Here is a 23,346-nt window from a genome sequence, read left to right on the forward strand (position 1 = left end):
AGCTAGAGATCTCTCTCAGATGCGCGAGTGGCTTTCGTACACCTTGTACTCTATCTTCTGCACCTAGTGTGAAGCAAACCGATGGCGCAATCTCGAGGTTTATTCGAGTCTGACCTGCTCCTGATCCGGCGCCATCCACGTCCGATCCGCAGATCACAACAAGCGTCCATATTTCATCCGAACCCAGAAGTTTCTTGCGGATATCCGCGGGTATGCGCTTCCATACGCGAATGGTGCAAGGCTTTATATAGGTGTGAGCCTCACTGGAACCTAGGACAGCATGGACGATGAACCACCACCACGAGATTCCGTCGTTTCCAGTACTGCCATGTAAATCACTTTTTTGCACGTGCGTCTTTTCCTCTAGCGTTATAATTTGTTAGACTTTTCGTGGTTAATATTTTTGCTGAATTGTTCAGCATTTAAACGTGACCAGTTAAAGGAAAGTTTACTCAACTGAACCTGCATCCACTCGCCTATAGTATTCATACTGGTGAATTGGAACTCCACAGAGCTCAACTGGAGCCATGTTCCTTTCGTCCGAGTGGCTGTCATATTGAAAACCAACCAGAAAAAAAGTCGGAAATACGCATAATTAAAACGGGAGCCCAAGAAACAAATATAGCACCCCACCGGATACATGCAACGTGAGTCTGTGTGGCCGTAATACCCTCTACTGCAAAAAAAAAAAAAAAAAAAAAAAATTTTTCTCCCGTATACGAAAAAACACCCTTGAGATTTTTTAATATGTTGTAGAGGAAAGCTCGTTCTATAAAACTGCGTTGGTTTCAGGCGTCTCTTCCGACCTCTTCATTGCGTGTTTTACGCTCGATTGTAGCGAATTTTGGAAAAATCGCACATTTCCTCTGTTTTTCCTGCAATGACTACAAGAATTACGTGTCTTGCTATTTTTACTGTTGAAGTATTTCACGAGGCCTTCGCAGGGAAAAATATTCATTAAAATTTAATGGTTTGATTTTCCACAAAAAAATCGCGAAGTAGGAGGAAAATTGCGAAACTTCCTGCCTTTGTATACCAGCGCCGATTACAGCACGACAACCGAGATTTGAACTCTGTGTAAAGCATGATTTCCTCTATACGCAAAAGAAAACCGCGCAGTTCTAGGTGCTTTCTATGAGCCACAGCTGCCGTTCACGCCTGGCACGGTTTTCGCCAGCGCTGCGAACTTTGTTCGTGTGTAGCACCCGCCATATTGAGATCTGGGAAGAAATGTTTCGTGGTGTGTCGTTTTGCACTATTAGGGACAGCTAAAAAAAATTTTGTAAAAATTCGCGATAGTTTTGTGAGGAACGAGCAGATCCGCTGGATCATTTCGCGTGGAATCGCTCTGGTGCTACCCCATACTAAATGGCTGTAATTTAGTAAGCCAAAGAATAGTGTATTATACAATGCTATTTTAATATGACAGGGGAGTATGTTTCTAAACCTGTAAATCTTGCCAGTAATCTTAGCAAGTTTGGAACAAAGGAGTTCAATATGTATATTCTATGATATTGTTTCTTGGAAATGTACACCTAAAAACTTAGCTCTATCGACGATTTCGATAGCAGACGTGCCCAATCGCAGGTCTGAAACCATACCCACAGCTTTATTTCTTGCCCTAAAAATAATGGCCTTTCTTTTCGATGGATTTATTACTAGTGCATTTGCTCTCGCCCATTGCTTTATTTTTGCCAGAATCTCGTTTCCATCATTTATGATGCTGTCCAATTTACGCCCAGTGATTAGTATAGTGGTGTCATCAGCATAAAGAATGAAGTCCGCATTTACTGAGAGCGTAACAATGTCGTTAATATACAAATTAAAAAGAAGTGGGTCAAATATGCTTCCCTGAGGAACACCGGACTTGATGTTTAATGGCGTGGAAACACTTTCCTTTATCATAACTTGCTGCATCCTATTTTGCAGGAATGATTGTAGCAGCTTGAGTGGAAGCCCACGTACACAATAGCTCTGAAGCTTAAGTAGCATAATTTTATGATTAGTAAGGTCAAACGCCTTGGAATAGTCTAGAAAAATAGCCAGTGTAATGAGTCGGTTTTCGATATTCTTTACGATTTTCTCTTTAGCATGTCACAGGGCTAGCTCAGTGGATCGCCCTGCCCTAAACCCAAATTGTTCCTTCGCAATGCACTCATGGTTATTCAAGAATGGCATTAGTCTTTTGTGAATTATTTTCTCAAGTGCTTTTGAAAAAACAGGCAAGATAGAAATTGGCCTATAATTTTAGAGCAAGTTCGGATCGCCTGTTTTATATAATACAGTAACTTTAGCCATCTTCATCCTGCCAGGAAAAACGCCATTGCTCAAACAAGAGTTGTAGATATGCGCTAGATGCGGTGACAGGAGATCGATTACATACTTGACTGGGTCAATCTGCAGGCCATCTATGGCTGTGCTTTTGCTATTTTTGAGCCCTAGCGTTATTTCGGTCACTTCGGAAGGATCAGTCGGGGCAAAGAACACTGATGCGGAGCAGGCGCTGCTTGGTGTGCTAGTATTTGGACATGGTGATGTTGTTGCAACCCAGGTAAAGTAAGTATTAAAACAATGAACTAGCTCCTCACTATGTAATTCATAACCATTAATCAGCATGGTACTCGGCGGCCCTGAGGACTTGCTAGTACTCAGTAGGCCGTTTAATTTGGAGCACGTAATTCGTTGATTCGTGACACCAGAAAATAATTTGCTATAATAGTCAACTTTAGCATGCCGAATCTTAGCATTTACAGTGTTTCCCGTTTTTTTTTAAATCCTGCTAGATGTTCTTCTGTCCTGGTCTTTACAGATTGCTTATATTTATTATTCCGTTTTCGCAATAATTTTAAAAGGTCTCTGGTTATCCAGGGACTTCTTGCTTTTTTGTTTGCGGATTGCTTTTACAGGGGAAAGACAGCATTGTAGCATTCGAGTAACATGGACAGAAAGACGTTATAGGCCTGTTCCACATCAGTGATATTCGCTATTGAATCCCAATTCACTGAACGAATCGACTCTCGAAATACCACAAGGTTTTCTTCCGAGATGGTTCTATGCCATACGTCTGGATGCTTATTTGTCCTCAGCTGAGATCTCACAGACATAAAGGCACAGGCATGTGATCACTGATACCAACGTTAATTACGCAACTGCAGGTGATTAAATCTTCGGGGCAGTTCGTACTGAGCAAGTCTAGAAGTGCTGAAGTCGAACCCGTTACTCTAGTATAGGAGCATTAACTACATTGCGCATGTCATACAACTGGAGCACGCTGGTAAATTCTTTTTTGAGACGTGAAGTTACAAACATATTAATGTTAAAATCTCCCCCTAGTATGAGAGTGTATTTTTCATCGTTAATGAACGCAAATAACGTTCCAAGGGCATTCATAAGTGGGACTATATCCCTTTGTGGTGGACGATATACCACACAGAACAAACATTTACGACTTCGTAACGTTAAGATTTCGTAGTCTGCAGTGGAGAACTGAGGCATCATTTCACAATTGTGGTCTCTACCAGCAAGGATAGCTTCGCCACCTCCCCGTTTACCTTCCCTATTCAAGTAAAAATGATCATACCCCGGGCGGGTGAAATAGTCGTGCGTATCCTGGCAGCATGTTTCCGATAGCATCAGTACGTCAATTTTGACCGACAGTTCAGAAATAAATATGTCAAGCTCATCAAATTTATTACTCAATGATTGCACATTCAGATGCACACATTTCAAGGATTGTGACTCCTGCAACATCCCTATTTCACGCGTAGAAATATATTTGTAATCAGCCATAGTGATAAATGGAGGTCGATAAGAAGGGTAACTGTCCTCATTTTATCTTGTCAAGGTCAGACAATGACTCAATGCTGATAGAAGGATGGCTTCGGCTTTTCTGACCTAAACAGGTCCTTGGAATGTCCATACAAAGGAGTGGGCTTTTTCCTTAGCTTTCATACGCGCCATCCAGAACAGTTTTCTTCCCTGCTGCGTTAGATTCTCTTGGACATAAACCGATTGCATGTTGGTCGCAGATCGTAGTTTATTCCTACGTTCCACCCACTTGTCCCTTTGGAATCTGTTGATAAACCTAACAATAATTGGCACTATTTTCCCGGGTCTTGGGGGCAAGCGATGTATCGCTTCGATGTTGTCACAGGTAAGAGGCGGTAGCTCCAGGGCAGCTGCGATTGTGTTTACTTTTTGAAAGAGGTCCTCATTCATGGAGTGCTTGATACCGTGGGTTTCAATGTTGTTTCGTCGGTTGTACTGCTCAAGTTTATTTAAATCAGCTTGCACACTTTGGAGCTGGATACCATGGTTCTCTGACTCAAGCACAGGGACCCGTTTCTTTACATCCTGTATTTCTTTCGCCTGATCTGCTAGCTGAGTCATAATGTTATCGTACTTGCTGGATAGCATTTCAACTGCAGCTTCGATGTTGTCTACCGTATTCTTCATTGACAGCAGCTTGTGAACATTTGTCTTAATTTAGGCAAGACACATCAGGCTCTTACTCATGGCACTTAGCTGGTCTTGAATAGCTTTCATGCCGCCATCGCCCTCTTTCGTTAGTTGTTTACTGCGAGCTCTAACCGTGAGACAAGTGGCGTATTTCCATGTACATTTATCAAAGGTTCGTTTTGCTAGCAATTGTTCCGTTGTACCAGAGCATTTATCAACGTAATAATGGAAGCTGCATTCACAGCACTTCAAAGACATATCATCATGGCAAGCTTCCTGGCATGCAATACAGGTGTTATCCAAATGAGACATTGCTAAATCACAGTGTTGCAGTCAGCGGCGGAATCAAACTTTCATAGTATAGGAAAACCTCCCTCACCCAAAACACAGAAAACCAGGTGTTAACAGAGTACAAGAATGCCGCTGACTGCAGTCTCTCCTGATGGCCGTGGTCCTTTTATCGGTCGACAGTTGGTGCAGAACAGCTTGTTGACGAGAGTGCGGCGTATACTTCACGTAGGGTGTTGCCACCAGTCCGGTTCAGCCTCAGGTCACTTGCACGTGTTGCGGGTAAGATAACATTCGATACTCTGGAGGCGTTTAACCAGACGAAGCCTAAAGCACAGAAAACGAGGTGTTAACAGAGTACAAGAATGACGCTGACTGCACTCTCTCCTGACGGCCGTGGTCCTTTTATCGGTTGACAGTTTGTGCAGAACAGCTTGTTGACGAGCGTGCGGCGTATACTTCACGTAGGGTGTTGCCACCAGTCCGGTTCAGCCTCAGATCACTTGCACGTGTTGCGGGTAAGATAACATTCGATACTCTGGAGGCGTTTAACCAGACGAAGCCTAAAGCACAGAAAACGAGGTGTTAACAGAGTACAAGAATGACGCTGACTGCACTCTCTCCTGACGGCCGTGGTCCTTTTATCGGTTGACAGTTGGTGCAGAACAGCTTGTTGACGAGCGTGCGGCGTATACTTCACGTAGGGTGTTGCCACCAGTCCGGTTCAGCCTCAGATCACTTGCACGTGTTGCGGGTAAGATAACGTTCGATACTCTGGAGGCGTTTAACCAGACGAAGCCTAAAGCACAGAAAACGAGGTGTTAACAGAGTACAAGAATGACGCTGACTGCACTCTCTCCTGACGGCCGTGGTCCTTTTATCGGTTGACAGTTTGTGCAGAACAGCTTGTTGACGAGCGTGCGGCGTATACTTCACGTAGGTTGTTGCCACCAGTCCGGTTCAGCCTCAGATCACTTGCACGTGTTGCGGGTAAGATAACGTTCGATACTCTGGAGGCGTTTAACCAGACGAAGCCTAAAGCACAGAAAACGAGGTGTTAACAGAGTACAAGAATGACGCTGACTGCACTCTCTCCTGACGGCCGTGGTCCTTTTATCGGTTGACAGTTGGTGCAGAACAGCTTGTTGACGAGCGTGCGGCGTATACTTCACGTAGGTTGTTGCCACCAGTCCGGTTCAGCCTCAGATCACTTGCACGTGTTGCGGGTAAGATAACGTTCGATACTCTGGAGGCGTTTAACCAGACGAAGCCTAAAGCACAGAAAACGAGGTGTTAACAGAGTACAAGAATGACGCTGACTGCACTCTCTCCTGACGGCCGTGGTCCTTTTATCGGTCGACAGTTGGTGCAGAACAGCTTGTTGACGAGCGTGCGGCGTATACTTCACGTAGGTTGTTGCCACCAGTCCGGTTCAGCCTCAGATCACTTGCACGTGTTGCGGGTAAGATAACATTCGATACTCTGGAGGCGTTTAACCAGACGAAGCCTAAAGCACAGAAAACGAGGTGTTAACAGAGTACAAGAATGACGCTGACTGCACTCTCTCCTGACGGCCGTGGTCCTTTTATCGGTTGACAGTTGGTGCAGAACAGCTTGTTGACGAGCGTGCGGCGTATACTTCACGTAGGTTGTTGCCACCAGTCCGGTTCAGCCTCAGATCACTTGCACGTGTTGCGGGTAAGATAACGTTCGATACTCTGGAGGCGTTTAACCAGACGAAGCCTAAAGCACAGAAAACGAGGTGTTAACAGAGTACAAGAATGACGCTGACTGCACTCTCTCCTGACGGCCGTGGTCCTTTTATCGGTTGACAGTTTGTGCAGAACAGCTTGTTGACGAGCGTGCGGCGTATACTTCACGTAGGGTGTTGCCACCAGTCCGGTTCAGCCTCAGGTCACTTGCACGTGTTGCGGGTAAGATAACATTCGATACTCTGGAGGCGTTTAACCAGACGAAGCTTAAAGCACAGAAAACGAGGTGTTAACAGAGTACAAGAATTCCGCTGACTGCACTCTCTCCTGACGGCCGTGGTCCTTTTATCGGTTGACAGTTGGTGCAGAACAGCTTGTTGACGAGCGTGCGGCGTATACTTCACGTAGGTTGTTGCCACCAGTCCGGTTCAGCCTTAGATCACTTGCACGTGTTGCGGGTTAGATAACATTCGGTACTCTGGAGGCCTTTAACCAGACCAAGCCCAAAACACAGAAAGCCAGGTGTTAACAGAGCACAAGAATGCCGCTGACTGCAAATTCTCAACAACGTGAGAGGATAGTTAACTTGCATTCACATAGCCTAGTGTAGATTCCATTGATCCTATGCCTAAAGTGTACAAAGTAACACGTTCAACTCACATCAGCCCTGCAAGGTCTTCCGGCTTTTTAATCATGGTTACCGGTACGCCGTCTATCTTACGAATAAGCATTTTGCCATTTTTGTGCCATACGTATTTGAACCCATTTTCTCTAGCCCATCTTTTGCTCAGGAACAGTAACTCTCGGTTTGACTGAGTTAAATTCTCTGTGACAAACAGGGGCGTATCATCTGTCTTCAATATCTTGCCATATATTCAATATCATTCCTTCAATATCATGCTTTGCCATAATGTCAAAACTCGCTTCATAAAAAATAAGAAAGGCCTCATATAAATGACCCTCAGATTGAACCAGGGAACATGAAGGCTAGAATCGACATCTGCACCACTGAACCAACAGCCCAGAATGTTGTCATCCTGAGGGATCAAGACGCAACCGCTTCTGAAGGCGTACTGAGCAATGGTTACTTCTTTCGACGTGGAAACAATAAAAATAAAACTGGGGCATACTACAGTTGCACTAAAAGCGCCGTAGAAGACAGGTTTGCCTTTCATGCCTGACATGAACACTTTCGAAGAGGACGACAGTTTGAGCTTGATTATAGAAAAAAGAAACCCGGAAGACATTGAATTCGTCACCTGACGAATTCTGCTACTCCCACAAAGGAAATGAAATGAATTAAAGGGAAGAGGAAACTGAAGAGATGAAAAGGTAAAAATAGGAAAACATCACCCCTTCCAGTCACCGAACTGTACGTGCACATGTGTAGTGAACCGTATTGCGAGAAATTAACAGGAACGGGTAAATCGACGACACATGCCTAGCATGCGGTTCTAAAATCCAGCTTCCACATCACTGCTCACTATGAGGTTGACAAGCGCTGATAACGCCACATCTCTCTTCTTTGGTTCCCATACACCCAGCACCTTGACTACGTCGAATGTTCTTTTGTCCAAGCAGTCTAGAGCAGCCTTCAATGTAGCTCTTTGGAATGCATATCTTGTGCAGTGCATAACGATGTGTTCCGCGTTTTCCGCAGATGCACATATTGCACAGTTTGTTGAACTAGCCCTGCCGACTTTATGGAGAAACTGGTGACCATACGGAACGTTAAGGCGAAACCGATGCAAAAGTGTTTGTATAGGTCGAGGTATGTGGAAGACAAGACAGCTGAGAGGGATGACGATGTGTTTATTGTGTTGAAAGGAACTAGAATGAACGCGATGTCTGTCACGTGAGCGTAACAGACAGTGACTCATCATCATCTTTGGTGATATCTTCAACTGCTTGCCACCCTCGACGATGCTTTACTCTAGTTTATACAGGTGTTGGACCGCCCTTCTAAGTATCGCTTGGTTAGCCGTTCTCAGCAGGCAGGCCCTAACCCTTCCATCCGAGCTTGGGAAGACTTTTTCTATGAGTCCCATTTTCCACTGTAACCTGGTACGGTTAGGATCTTCTATGAGAACAACGTCCCCTACCTTCACATCTGTTGCTCTTAGCCCTTTTGAGTGGTGTGCCGACCGCAACTCTCCAAGGTATTCCTTGTTCCATCTGTCCCATACCAAGTCAATATATTCTAGGCGACACCTCCACGTTCTTCGCACGAAGTAAGACTGGGTCGCATCCGATAACACTTCTGTCGAAGGAACAGAGTGCGCTGATGGGCGTGCAGTCAGACGCCTTCCAGTTAGCATGGCCGCCGGAGTTAGAGGTATGGGCTCTGTATGTTCGTTATACACAAATGTTATAGGTCTGGAGTTTATTACGGCTTCCACTTCGGTAAGAAGAGTCTGCATCTCTACGAAGTCTATTACGCTTTTTTAGAGGGTCTTCCTAATAGCTGACTTCACCGACCGTACCAACCTCTCATAGAAGCCGCCCCACCATGGGGCTCGTTCAGCGATAAATTTCCATTGAATCGCTCTTGCAGAAGAATAGTCTTTAATCAGTGGATCCCTATCTCCAAATGGCTCGGAGTTCTTTTGCCACTCTCTTGAACGTCTTTTATCGCTATATACTGTTTGGCAGATTCCCCGTCGCGCTGTAAACCTACGGAATGCCTGCAAAAACTTGGTGGCGGACATAGCTCAAGGTGTACTGCTCTAGTGACGGCACAAGTAAAGAGAACAATATACCCCTTGTGGTAAGTATTCCTTCTTCGTTTCAGCGTCAAAGGTCCTGCGAAATCAACGCCTATGACTTGGAAGGGATGACACGTAGCTATACGATCTCTTGGAAGTTGACTGTCTACTTGAACCATGCTTCTGGAATCGTTCTTCTTGCATGTCACGCAATTTTTGATCACTTGCTTGATCTGCTGCCGAGCGCGAATTATCCAGAACCTTTCTCTGACCTGGAGGAGCGTGTCGCGCACCCCAGAGTGAAGCACTTGACGATGCGCCGCTAATATTAATAGTTTGGCGTAGTGCGCGTATAGTGGAATACGGATTGGGTGTCGAGCTGCAAATGATTGCTGACTTTCGTTCATCCGTCCACCAACCCTTAATATACGTTCCTCGTCCAGAAAAGGCCTGAGGTATCGGCTTACTTTCTTGTACACATTTGATTACGTCTCCGAATCTTGAATGTTGAGTCTGCTTTATCCAGTAACTTTCGGCCTGCGTCACTTCGTTCGCCGAAAGTGGTCCTACAAGCTTCGCCGTCTTCCTTGCGTTTGTTTTGAAGCGCATTACCGACGCTGTTACCCGGTGCAGGAAATTGATGTTGCTGAATCTTTCCACATCCAATATCGGTTGTGAGTTCGGTACCACTGTTTGCAGCGCTGTGATCTCTGCTTCTGGGGATTCTATTACAACGGGAGTTACAATACAGTCTATCATTGGCCACGTGTTCGACTGCGCTTGTAGCCATGACGGTCCATTCCACCACAACTCAGATGACATGAGTAGTCTCGGAGGGATGCCTCTGGTCAGTAGGTCCGCAGGGTTGACGTCCGTTGGTACATACTGCCAGTTGTCTTTTCCAACATTGGCGTGTATTTCCATAACTCGATTACGTACGAAAGGTATCCAGCGTGCTGGATCTCCTTTTATCCAGTTTAGCGCTGTCATAGAGTCGGTCCAGAAATAGTTCGCGGTCCTTAACTTAAAGTTCTCGTGGAGATATTTGGACATACGAGAAGATATTAATGCACCGAGCAGCTCTAGTCTCGCCAGCGTTATCTTTTTCAAGGGGGCGATCCTAGACTTTGCCGTTAGTAGTTGTGACTGATAGGTGTCTGGGCTGCGTTTGTAGCGTAAGTAGACTGCCGTCCCATAAGCAGCCGGGCTAGCGTCAGAAAAGAAATGTAGCTCTGATTCCGCTTGATCAGATAACTCTGTCCCGTAGTGGCGTGGAATACGTACACCTTTTAGAAGTGACACGTCTTTGTACCAATCTCGCCACTTATCCTGAAGATCAAGCGGTAGTGGAGTATCCCAGTCCAGATTTCGTTTCCATATCGATTGCAGCAGTAGCTTTCCGGTTATTGTATAAGGTAGCACGAATCCCAGCGGGTCATAAATCTGTGCCACCAAACGCATGACATGCCTCTTAGTTACTGTCGCTTGCAGGTCACCTTCTACGTCATCTTTTAAGTGTAGAGAGAGAGTGTCTGTCTCTTGGTTCCATGGTATTCCAAGTACTTTCGTGGTTGTGGCTATCGCAATGGAGTCTTTTTCGTTTCGGAAAGTTGCACGCATTGCCGCACTATTAGATCCCCACTTTTGCAGCTTCATAGACGCCTTCAGAAATATCTGTTGAGTCTCGGTGTACACTCTTTCTGCTTCTTCATCATCCGCTGCTCCGAAAATGATGTCATCAACGTAGATTGATTTCTTAAGTAGACTTACGATCTCTTGATGTTTGTTGGCGACTTGTGCAAGGTGATGACGCAAGGTTGCCGCAAGGAGAAATGTACTAGGGGCTGTGCCGAACGTTACCCTCGTCATTCTCCAAGTCTCTATTTTCGGGAGTGGTTGACCCTCCTATGGCTCCTCCTCGTACCATAAGTAACGTAGCGCGTCCCTGTCTTCTTCCCGAATTGCTATCTGCAGAAAGGCTTTCTGCACATCCGCAATCAACGCGACCGAATACAGCCTAAAGTTAAGCAGAACTGTCATTATATGCGGGAACTGTATTATAGAACTGTCATTATATGTTTAAGTTCGGGCCAGGGTCCAAGTTATCGTTCAGCGATGCTGTCCAGTCTTCATGGGACGAGGCGTCAAAAACTATTCTTATCTTCGTGGTCACTCTGTCTTCTCTTATTACTGCCTCATGTGGCATGTAGTATAGGTGTCCTTGACCGCTTATCTCATCCATATCATCTGCGACCTTCTCTGAAACTCCTGAGATGAGATATTCTCGTATAGCACCGTCGTATTTCTTCATCAGCTCAGGAGATTTCATTAATATGTAGAGTCGCACATACTTGATACATGTCGCCCCAAACATGTCCTGCACTTGGGGTGACTTCTGCACTGCTTTGCCGAATGATTAGGCTTGGTGCATCGGAAACACAAGTGCTTTGCTGCCAGCATTTTCTTTTTCTCCTCGAGTGACTTGGGACCTGTACAGTCTGGCGTTGCGTGCCCCGTGACGTTACAGAATGTACACTTCTCTCGCTTCCATGGTTTCGCTGTGCTTTGCAGTGTTGTGACATGCGTATCTGTCGGCCTTGTTCTGTAGTGAAACGTCGATTTTACAGGGTCAGGCACGGTACTACTTTCGAATGTACGTGTGTTAAGTTCTTCGCGATATTTCACTTCATCGCCTAGGAAAGTTAACAATATCTTCAAAGCTTGTCTGTGGAAAGGAACACTTGCAGTTGTCGATGATTCTGAGGTGCTTTGCCTCGTTTTTTCACCAAGCGTTCTATTGAATTGCAACGCCATATCAGTTGGGAGCGCTCTGAGAAGTACTGAATAGAGCATCGCGCAATATGAATCCATTGTTGTACCTAAACATTCCAATCCTCTAATATGTGCCTGTACGGAATCATGTAGTTTTCTTAGTTGATATATTTGCCGGCTTGATCTCACAGGTTCGAGGTCTGCTAGGCTTTTCAGGTGCTCCTGAATAAGAAGGTTGTCGTTTCCAAAACGATCACGAAGAATCTTGACTGCTGTCTCGTACGTGCCTGATGTAAGCTGAAGACCTTTTACTGCACTAGCTGCTTCTCCTTGCAACGCAGCCATGAGATAATTCATCTTATCGCTGAGAGATAGGTTTGGGTTATCATGGATAGTTGACTGAAACTGACTCCAAAACGTTTGCCATTGGTGTCTTTTGCCATCGAATTTCAGCAAGTCTAGTTTTGGAAGCCGGACTGTTCCATGCGCCCGATTAGATACACCCTGTTGCGTAGAAGTCTCCTGATGCTGCACGTTAGTCCCTGTGGGATTGTCGTTCATTTCTGCCGTATTTGTCGCAGATGTTGACGGCGGAACCTTACTCCCCCTTATGAATGCCTTCGCCTTGAAGCTTACTGTTCCTATTCTGTTGTGGTAATCCATCTGCCTCGTATACTCGTCTTCAAATTCGTTTTCAGTAAGCAGCGGCTCGATCTGGCTATCAACTTCTGTAAGGATTGCGTTAATACTCTGAAGACGTTCCATCCTTTCTTCTAAGTCCATTATATCTTGTTCTTCACTACTCGTTCGCCGCTCAATATCATTCAACAATGCGGTTACCTGTGTTCGCAGTACTTTGCGCTTCTTTAACAGTTGGGGCTTTTCCATGTCGGTCGACTTTGCTCCAAGTGTTTCTCGCTGCAATCTTCCCTGTCAATGTTCGATCCGTTCGATGCAATCCTGGTCACGGCACCATTTTGTGGAAGACAAGACAGCTGAGAGGGATGACGATGTGTTTATTGTGTTGAAAGGAACTAGAATGAACGCGATGTCTGTCACGTGAGCGTAACAGACAGTGACTCATCATCTTCTTTGGTGATATCTTCAACAAGGTATGCTGGACGGAACACGGAATTTCAGCTCCGGGTCCAATCTGATGAAGCAAGGATGACCGCCTGTCGACCTGTAACCATTGCCTTACCTAGGCAACCATTGGTACATAGGTACGTACTTACCTGAAAAATCAAAACGTGATGCGCGGAAACTAATCAGAAAATGGTTGTCACCAGCGGCATGGCCGAGTGGGCTAAGGCGTCCGCTCGTTGGCGGTAACCAAGGTCGTGCTGTAGACTGGGAGGTGGTGGGTTCGAATCCTACCACCGGCTGTGCTGTCTGAGGTTTTCCCTGGGTTTTCCGAAGACTTTCCAGACGAATGTCGGCACAGTTCCCCTTGAAGTCGGCCCAGGACGCATACTAATCCCCCTGTCCCCCAATCCTTCCTGCTGTCCTCTCTCCATCTGTCCACATCTGTACGCCGCTCATAGCCACAGTTGCTTCGCGGCGCTAACACGCAATCAAAAAAAAAAAAAAGAAAATGGTTGTTTCTGAAAGGTTGATGAGTACTGGCATGGCACTAAAACACACGTACATTTCATTTTCCATCTTGTCTTGAATTATTCTGAGTGTGTATTGTACTATAGTAATTGTATCGTTCTTTGCTACACATATTACTGTAATGGGTTCTTGTTTTTATTCCTTACTTGTTCTGTTTCTTTTTTGTTTCTTCAAGGTTATGTAAATGCATAACTACTAGTATTAGTGACTGTCTGCCATCTAGCAAAGACGGCCCACATGCCAAAAGGCATAGGACATCCTGTTTTCTATTCAATGTGTAACCAGTACAAGAATTATTATTATTATTATTATTATTATTATTATTATTCTGCACATGTCTTCTGTCGGCAATTTGAACATGTGTTTCAGATCTGACCTCGAATATGTCACCGCGTTCCGTTGACGATAGGTGCGCTATATCTGCTATCTCATCTGTAGCTTCATTACCCCATGTGCCAATATGTATGTCGAGACCAGTATCTACTGCTTTCTTGTATGCGATGAGAATGTCCCGTACAATTGGCGTCATACAGTCATACCCGTGTCACACGGACACTTTCGATCCGCATTGAGCCAATGTTCCTCGAGCTCAATGCGGATCCGGCGCTGCTACACGGACACGTTCGAGCAGGATCGAACTCCGATCCTGCTTAACCCGATCTAGTTCGTGAAACAGGATTGAGATTCTCGTGACGGCTCGAAGGCCGCCATTGGCATCCTCGAACTCAGCGAATTTGTAGTAGTAAACAAAAACATTACATTAATTTGCAATTGTTCATAGAAAAGCCCATGGAATTTCACGATTAGGATTTTAGTCTAGGTATGACGGGCGACTGCGTTTGCTAATTTGTTTAATCTCGACCACTCTAGACACCACGCTCCCCGTAAAGGCTTAGAAAACAGCACTATGCGGAAGCGGATGCGGTTTTTCTCGACTTTTTTGGAACATATTTGTCAATCCCAGCGCACTGCCCCGCAGAGCCTGCTGGCGGCGGGGCAGTGCGAACTGCCGCAGTGCAGAACGTCCCGCAGTGCAAATAGCTCTGCGGGGCAGTGCGCTGGGATTGACAAATATGTTCCAAAAAAGTCGAGAATCCGCTTCCGCATAGTGCTGTTTTCTAAGCCTAGGGAGAGTTTGGCCATTCTTTGATCTTTTGCCGCCTCATGGGAGGAGCTTATTTTAACGTCAGAGTCACCGTTGCGCCGCCTAAAAAGCCTAAATCCGAGCGGAATCCGCTTATCAGCCGTCTAGTCCGCGCCATATTGATGCTGTCCGCCAGCTGGTCGACAGCTTCCTGGTCGCGTTGAATGTAATCTACAGGAATAACCGGCTTATGAACCGCTGGCGCCAGTGATAAGGGAGCTTTGTTGCCGAACTGAAAGAGTTCAAGGACGAAAGGCTTTCCAAGCAAGAAGTACGCATGTGTCTTCTCTCCTTGGATTCTAAACAACGATCAGCATGAATATGGCGTCGGCAACCAGTTGACGACTGGATAACAATGGAGCGCGACGGGGGAGGGAGGTTGTTCCGCCATGACGTCTCATGACGCGCTTTAAGTTAGGCTCCTCCTAATGGCCAAACTCTTTCTATAAACGGTTCTGCTGCCCCGAGGCTGTTAGCGCCGCCTGTCGACAAGCCAACCTTCCAATACGCATTGAACTGGACCGTGTAGCAGCATCGCGCACCGAACGTTCTCGAGAAACTCGATGCGGATCGGATTCAATCCGCATTGAAAGTGCCGTGTGACAGGGGTATCACTTCCCAAGAATGATGTTATGGCTTGGACACCGGCCTTTGAATCGCAATATATCACCCATTGCGCGGGGACCCGGCGTGCGGCCACATACTGCACTGCCAGCTGCATGCCTACCAATTCCGCTGCTGTCGACGATGTTCTGTGGGAAAGCCTTGCCATTCCTTCTCTACTGTGCTGTGGTATAACAAACGCTGATGAAGACTCAGGGGTGTACGCTGTTTTACACCATTAAGAATAAGTAATTGAAAAACTCACGCTTAAAATTCCAGTCACCAAAATCCATCCGCTGAAATAAACCGCCGAAAAATCCATGCCTTTGAAATCCACACTTTCAAAATAAATCATAGTTAGGCTTATGTGTACACTATGCCCACTACATTGGGTGGGCAACGCAGTGTTTTATGTGGGCGGCAACAAAAGATTAGGGCAGTTTGCGATGTTCTGCCTCGCATTTATCGTGTTTCTTCATATTTATAGCTTTTATCATCGAAATATTGGCAAAATGAAATGTCGCGTATGAATACACCGATCTACAGGTCTCTCACCGGAAAGCAACTGACACGAGGCTATCGGAGGCTATCATTGTCTGTACGAAGCGAGAAGTTACGACGTAAACAACGAGAATTGCCGAGGTAGACCACAATTCGGGACGACACAGACGTGTGAGCCTCAAACCCCCGAAAATTAACGAATTCAAACGACTCAAGGAAAAGAGGTGCTGACGTCAGGAATGGGGCGATTGCTGGCCTGAGTGGCGTGAGCACCTCATTTCTCCGAGTTGTTTGAACTAGTGGTAATATCTGGTTGTGTTTGTTCAACTTAATATGGCGAGTTGGAGCAAATAAAAACATAGCGAATTTCCGCATATGTATCCGTTTCTCATGCGGTTGATCTTGACACATAACACTGCCAAGTTGTCCCCTTTCGTGTATCACAGATTGCTTGTACGGCGTTTAGCTGTGTGTAGAACTATTACACTTCGTGTCTTCGTTTCGTTTTACACCTGTCTTTGGTCCCTTCAAGTATCCCGGCCGAATCCTTCTCTATACTCTTGCAGCAGGGTGGGAAAGCATAATATGTAAAATTATAACCTGCCTCCACCCGTCTATGTTACAATATAGGTATTGCACATATGACCCTATAGTTAATTTCTGAACTGCACGCGTGACACAAATCTCTGTTTTATTTTTATTGCGGCTGTGTCTGTAGCGAACCTCGCACAGGAGCATTTCAAGGATGGCCTCCTATGCGGGGAAGCAGGCAAACTGCTGTTTTCTTCTCCTTTTTTCTTTCAAATGGCCGACTGTGTCCTACCCATGCGCCCTACCTATGAGTTGAATTAAATTGAGAGAACGTGAGAGAAGAGAAGATAATCCAGAAGATGTGGGTTCGAGTCCTACAGCTAGCTAACCTTTTCAGTGACTTTCATCTTTCTTCGTTACTTTCTACGTGAATTAAATTGCCTGCTTTTTCAAATAAAATAATAATAACAATAATTTATTTCACCAATGACACTTGGTGAGGGGATACACACTAAAAGCTGCAAAAACTGCAGCTTGACGAGGTCTGACCCGCCTTTGTACACGCGGCAGATACGACAAAGCAATGACAAATAGCAAACAAGACAATGCAAAGCGAACAGCAATGACAAAATAGCAAACCAGACGAATTACAGAGTGAGACAATGGTAATGAACACAATGCATTAAAATGCATAAAACAAAAAAGCTACGAGAATACACGAAATAATATGATTATCCTAGTGAACATACATGGCCTTTATAGAGCGAATTGAAAGACAGCTGATGTTAATGTTGTTTTGGATATGACAATTGATATGTCGTGGAAGATTATATGAAACCAACTGTGAGCCATAATTAGTTCGTGCACACGGTGTGAAGTAGGGCTCAATGTAGCGTAGTGAATAAGAGGTTAATCTCATGGTTAAATTGGCTAGGGCTAGAAAGATGTGATTATTTTGCTTTACTGAAGTTGCATATGTAATATGGTCTCTGTGGTCTCTCTCTTCCGCTATATTTGTTATACCGGTACTTACAGAGATCCATAATTCTGATTATGCTAAATTTCGCGAAGAGGGATCCTGTTGGGATGTAAAAAGGGAACGCTTGCTATGTGATGAAGTACCTTCTTCTGACACAAAAGTAACCTTTCAAGATTTGTTTGCTTATAATTATATAATTGGGGGTTTACGTCGCGAGACAACTGAGATCATGAGCGACGCCACAGCGGTCGGTCTGTGGATTGCTTTTGCCCACCTGAGGGTTCTTTAACGTGCGATGAAAGCTCATCACACGGCACCCCGTATTTAACGTCCCTCGCGGAAGACGGCGTGTCTAAGCAACTTGTACCCTGCCACCAAGTTGCTGGCGTCCTCGGCCGGGTTCGAACCCGCGATCTCGGGATCAGAAGGCGAACACGCTACCGACGATTTGTTTGCGTTGTGGTTCCCCAAACTAGGTGACAGTATGTGAGGTGAGGGTAAACTAGTGCGTTATAGGTCATAACTTTTGCCGTAGTTGGAAGGACGTTTCTGTGTCGACCTAAAATGCCGATCACGCGCGATATTTTTTGTTAGTGATGTAACCCACGTGTTTATCCCACGACATCGTATCAGTGAACCAGACGCCCAGTGACTTCACCTCCTTGACAAAAGATATCGTGCTTGTACCGATAACAATTGTACCGATAACAATGTACCGATAGATTCGGAGCAGGAAATAGCCTTATGCAGTGGGTGGAAAACAACAGCCTTGGTTTAAGGGGGTTAATGATCAAATATTCTTTTTTTTTTTTTGTAGGCCACGTGTAGAAGGTTGGTAAGAAGTTGCTCATCTTGTTGTTAAATCTGTGAGGCACTTTCCTTGCAGGAATAGGGCGGTGTCATCAGCATAAGCTACTATCTTAATGTGGTTCAATAAGGCAAACATGTCATTCACATAGATAATGAAAAGCAGTGGCCCAAGAATGCTCCCTTGTGGTACACCGGTTGTGATGTGGTGTATTCCCGAACATTGCCCCTGAATATCAACAAACTGTTTGCGATGCTGAAGATAAGTGTGTATTAAATTTAATGTAACACCGCGGATACCGTAGTGCTCAGGCTTTAAGAAGAGAACACCGTGATTCAGTAAATCGAAAGCCTTGGTGAAATCGATGAACAGACCGAGAGTAATGAGTTTTTCTTCGAACCCGGAAAGGATATATTCTTTCTGGGACAGAAGAGCTAGTTCTGCCGAGCGTTGCTTTCCAAATCCAAACTGAGAATCGGAAAGCATGGAATTCTCTGTTAAAAATGTTAAAAGACGGCTATGGATTAATTTCTCTAAACCCTTTGAAAATACTGGTAAGATTGATATGGGCCTATAGTTACTGAGAACACTAGGGTCCCCACCTTTATGTAAAACGACCACTTTTGTAATTTGCATGTCCTTCGGAAACACACCGGAATAAATTATTTTGTTAAAAATAAAAGCTAATACAGGAGCAATTATATCCAGAACGAATTTAATTCGACAGATCTGAAACCCGTCTTTATCACAACTACTACTATTCTTTAGGTTTTTAAAAATTGAAATGACCTCCTGTGAATCTGTTGGAAACAGAAAGAAACCATGGTCTTGGCGTGGAACGGAGTGTATGCCAGGAGAATGTGAACTTGTACCTATGGAATTGTGTAAGTTGGACAGGGTTGCAAAAAAAGTGTGAAACTCTCCAGCTAACCGTGCACCACTAGAACCGCTCCGCCTACGGCCAACTCCTCGACAGGGCTGTTTTCCCGACTGTAAATTGATTTAAGACTCTTCCATGCAATATTTGGCTTAGCTGAAACATTCTCGAAAACTGTATTGTAATATAGCTTTTTTGCGCTACGTAACCTCCAGTTTGCATTGTTTCGGTATTTTAAAAAAATAATTAGATCTTCGGGTGACCTATTTTTATGAACTTCCTATAAAGCTTATTTCTAATATTTAACATTTGTCTGAGTTCCTTTGTTACCCAAGGTTTACGAATAATAAAGAACATGTATAATTAACAAACACCTGCGGACCTATACCAATATGCAGGTAATGGGACTGATACTATAATTTACATAAACAGTCTCTAGGATCTAGAAAGAGGGGTGGGGGCGGATATCCTGTCCACCCCCTCAATTTCCATTGTTACATAAAGCTTCAATTGGCCTTGACAGTGTAGCAGCAAGCTATCCAAGGCAAGACCTCCCCCCGAAAAATCCTGGTGCAAATCTGCTTGCAACAACGTGAAAAGAAGAACTCCAGAACAATGAAACAACTAGAAAACAACAATGGCACTGAAACACTTGATTTGGACCAATCTAATGGAGTCACTAAAAACACAGAGCCTAGTGAGAGCAGGTTTAATATTATGCACTCTATTTGTGTCTACAGAATCCCATATCTTCTCCTTGAAATGCTGCAGACCTATGACCATATACACTACTGATCTTCCTAAGATTGTAGTTGTCTAAATCCTTCTCCCTGGTCAATCTCAGTTTGGGATGTAACAAGTGAACTGAAACTGGAAAATTACAATTAACAATACAATGCGTGAGTAGAACTGTACATTGTTTAACAACGTAATCAGATCTAGAACTATTTGATTTAAAAATAAGGTCAATCAGGGGCTGTAGTAGTTATTACATGCCATTATTCATAGACATCTTTTCTGTAACCTAAGTATAGGTTCATCATAGGGCTGTACACTGTGGCCCCATGATTCTGAACAGTAAGCGAGATATGAATGACCTAGCGTGAAATAAATAGAGCGTAGTACACTAATTGGAAACAGTTCTAAGTAAGAGCAGGGAGCAGGCTTTCAAAAGGTTTTGACAAATGTGCTGAATGTGACGTCCCCCATGAAGATGGTCGTCCATAATTACACTGAGGTGATTTCATCAGCCTGCAGTATATGTTTACCATGAATAGCAAGATTAAGTGTAATCCTTCGTGATTTAGATAATGTGCTACGAAAAACAATTGCACAAGTTTCATATATGTTTAACATAATTTTGCTTTGTCTAAACCACTAATCAGTGTATTCTGAATTATCTTCAGCATGCCATCGAATTTGTGCGACACTAGGCATAAAGAAATTGATGTCATCCGCATACATTACGCATTTGGAATTTTTGAGCCCCCTCTGAAGATCATAATTGTATAAAGGAAATTAATATTGGTCCCAAACCTGAGCTCTATGGGACTCCTTAGAGGTACACAGAGGCTGGGAGGGAACATTGTTACGTACAGCTGCTTGTGTTTGTGAAGACAGGTAACTGATGCAAAGCTCTGAAAAAAAAAATGAAGGCATGACCATGGAAGCCATTTTTGTCAACACGATCTTGTGGTTTATCGTGTCAAATGCTTTTTTTTAGTATATAAAGATGCCAGCAGGGAATGTTACAAGGTTATCTTTTAACACGTTATTAATAAATTTTGTGGCAATTAGTACAGCGGAAGAAGTGGATTGCTTTTCTCGAAAGCCATGTTGCTCGGAAGAAAAAGGCTGAAACATTTCTGAAAAAGAATTGACTCTAACACTAACAAGTTTTTCAAAGACTGTGTTAATTACGGATAGTACAGACATGGGCCTGTAATTATGATAGTCATTTCGGTCGCCACTCTTATATATGGGAACAACCTTGGCCTTTGTTTAGTACACGTATCAGAATACTTGCCTACATCAATAGAATGGTTATACAAAAGTGTTAGTGCGTCACCCAGAACATCAAAACTGTTGTTAACTACAGTAACCGCATCTAACCAGAATTTCTCAAGATAAGCTTTGAGTAATATTGTTTTAAATCCCAATTTTTGTTGTTGCTGAATTACGATACCTGTATTCCTAAAATGCAAAAGGTAGTATATGTTTCTGTTTTCTTACCTCTAGAGTAGCAATAGGATTTTTGCTTTAATGAGTTTAAACTTGTCGATGTCATCCAAGGACACGTCGGATGGTCAAAACGTAAATACTGAGGAATACAGGGTGTTTATTTTTAGCATTTACAGAATTTTTATAAACAGCTATGAGAGCAGTATAGATGTCGTATTTTGCTGTTGAGTTCTACGGCCAGTCGGATACCCTCTGGACGACAGTATTGAACTCCCAGATGACTAATTACCCTAGACTCATTAATTAACTTTTGAATTAGATGATTTCAGGGAAAAGCGAGATAGCATATTGGAAAACTATCCTCGTTGAATGCTATTCCACGTTTTAAAATGCTGAAAAATGCACATGTGTTGTAGTATGCATCCCAGAATTTTCATACACAAATGAGCCTAAAGGGGGGGTTGTTGCAAGTGACCACTGCTTGTTAGTCTCAGAAAACACCTTCGTCTACAACCTTTGGTCTGTTGGTAATCGTTTCTATTTGTACCAATCCTCTCAGTGTGTGAGTGATACATAATGCTACTGGCGACTTCTTCAACTGGCTGGTATCTAAAATTCCAAATATCCAAAATTCTACCTACCTCAAAATAGCAGAGTCAAATTCTACAGTCAATCCTCATTTTTGTTCCAATTACTAATTCTACATTCAAGCATCATTTGAAATTGAAAACTTTAATTTTCTTTGTTTTTCTATGTTATCTTAGTGTGTTATTTGTCTTTTATATTTGTTACGTTATGTTTATGTATGTCCAAAGGCCTGCATATTTTGCCTGTACTGCAGTTAAAATGGCACAAGTTTGTGCCATGCAGAGACAAACACTACCCACAGTGCACCTATTTCAAGGCCAAAGACGTGCAAGATTTCTCTCTCATTTTCTGCTTAAAGCCTCCAGATGCATGCTCACAGGCCTCCCAGCTGTTTGTAGACCCTAAGAAGGTATTAAGCATTTCTTGTTCTTGGATTGTCAGTATTTGACCTAAATCTGTGGACAAATACTCTGAAAATTCACATATTACACTCTAAATTCCATTTCTAAATCAAATTTCAAATCTCGAATTGAAAATTCTGTGGACAACCAGAATAAAGACTGTTCAAGCTGGAGCTGGCACCCTGATCTGGCCTGTGGCCCAAAAGGGGGTGGTTCCCTCTGTTTTGACGGTAGATGCATTGACGGTGTTATGCAAGAGCATATTGCGGTATTATAAATTGAAAATTCTCATTTTGCATTCTAAATTCCAACTTTAAGTTCAAGTGTGAAATGAATCATTAGGATTCTGATTTTATGTTCAAAATTCCAAATTGCACAACCAAACTCTGAATTGGAAATTCTCATTTTATATTATAAATTCATCATAAGTGTTAAATTTATCATAATTCTGATTTTATGTTCAGAATTCCTAATTGCAGAGCAAAATTCTGAAATCAACTAAAGACCATGACATGAAATTTTTGTGTACAAAATTACCAAGTTTGCATACAAATAATCTTGTTCTATTAATGCCATTAGGTTAATTACTATGAGATGTAAGTATGAACTAACAATGTGTTGTGCAATTTTAAATATTATGCAGGTGACCTTGAATTTCAATCTCCAGCTGCTGCTTTCAGATTTCTCATTAGGCACTCTCTTTATCTGTCCTAATTGCTGTCCGCGTTTCTATGATGTAGAAAGGGCAGGAAAACAATGTACGTATGCTGCCACGATTCCATTGCATTATTTGTCCATGCACCAAGGTTTCCCTGTTGGTTCAATGTTAACGGAGGGTACTGCCCATACATCCACATGTTTTCGAAGTAGACTACAAAATCCCCCCCCCCCCCCTGGCATCTGGGGTGCAGTAGCCTTCAGTAGGCTCCATGCCATCCGCACAAAAGTGGCTAGCACAAACGCCAGTGTTACAGTCTTTCTCACAAACATACACACATTTTCTTTGTGTCTGTATGCTGCCGCTAGTCCACAGGCCTGCACATTGCGCCATACAGCCTGCCCATAATGGGAATGGCACCCTCTATGCCAGGGGGGGGGGGGTCGAAGAAGCTTTCCGTTTGTGGCCGCACTCAAGTGGGCATCGTCACGACTATAGCCAAAAAAAAAAAAAAGGAAAAGAAAGT

Source organism: Ornithodoros turicata, chromosome 6 (genome assembly GCF_037126465.1).
Source record: "Ornithodoros turicata isolate Travis chromosome 6, ASM3712646v1, whole genome shotgun sequence".
Taxonomy (NCBI): Eukaryota; Metazoa; Arthropoda; class Arachnida; order Ixodida; family Argasidae; genus Ornithodoros; species Ornithodoros turicata.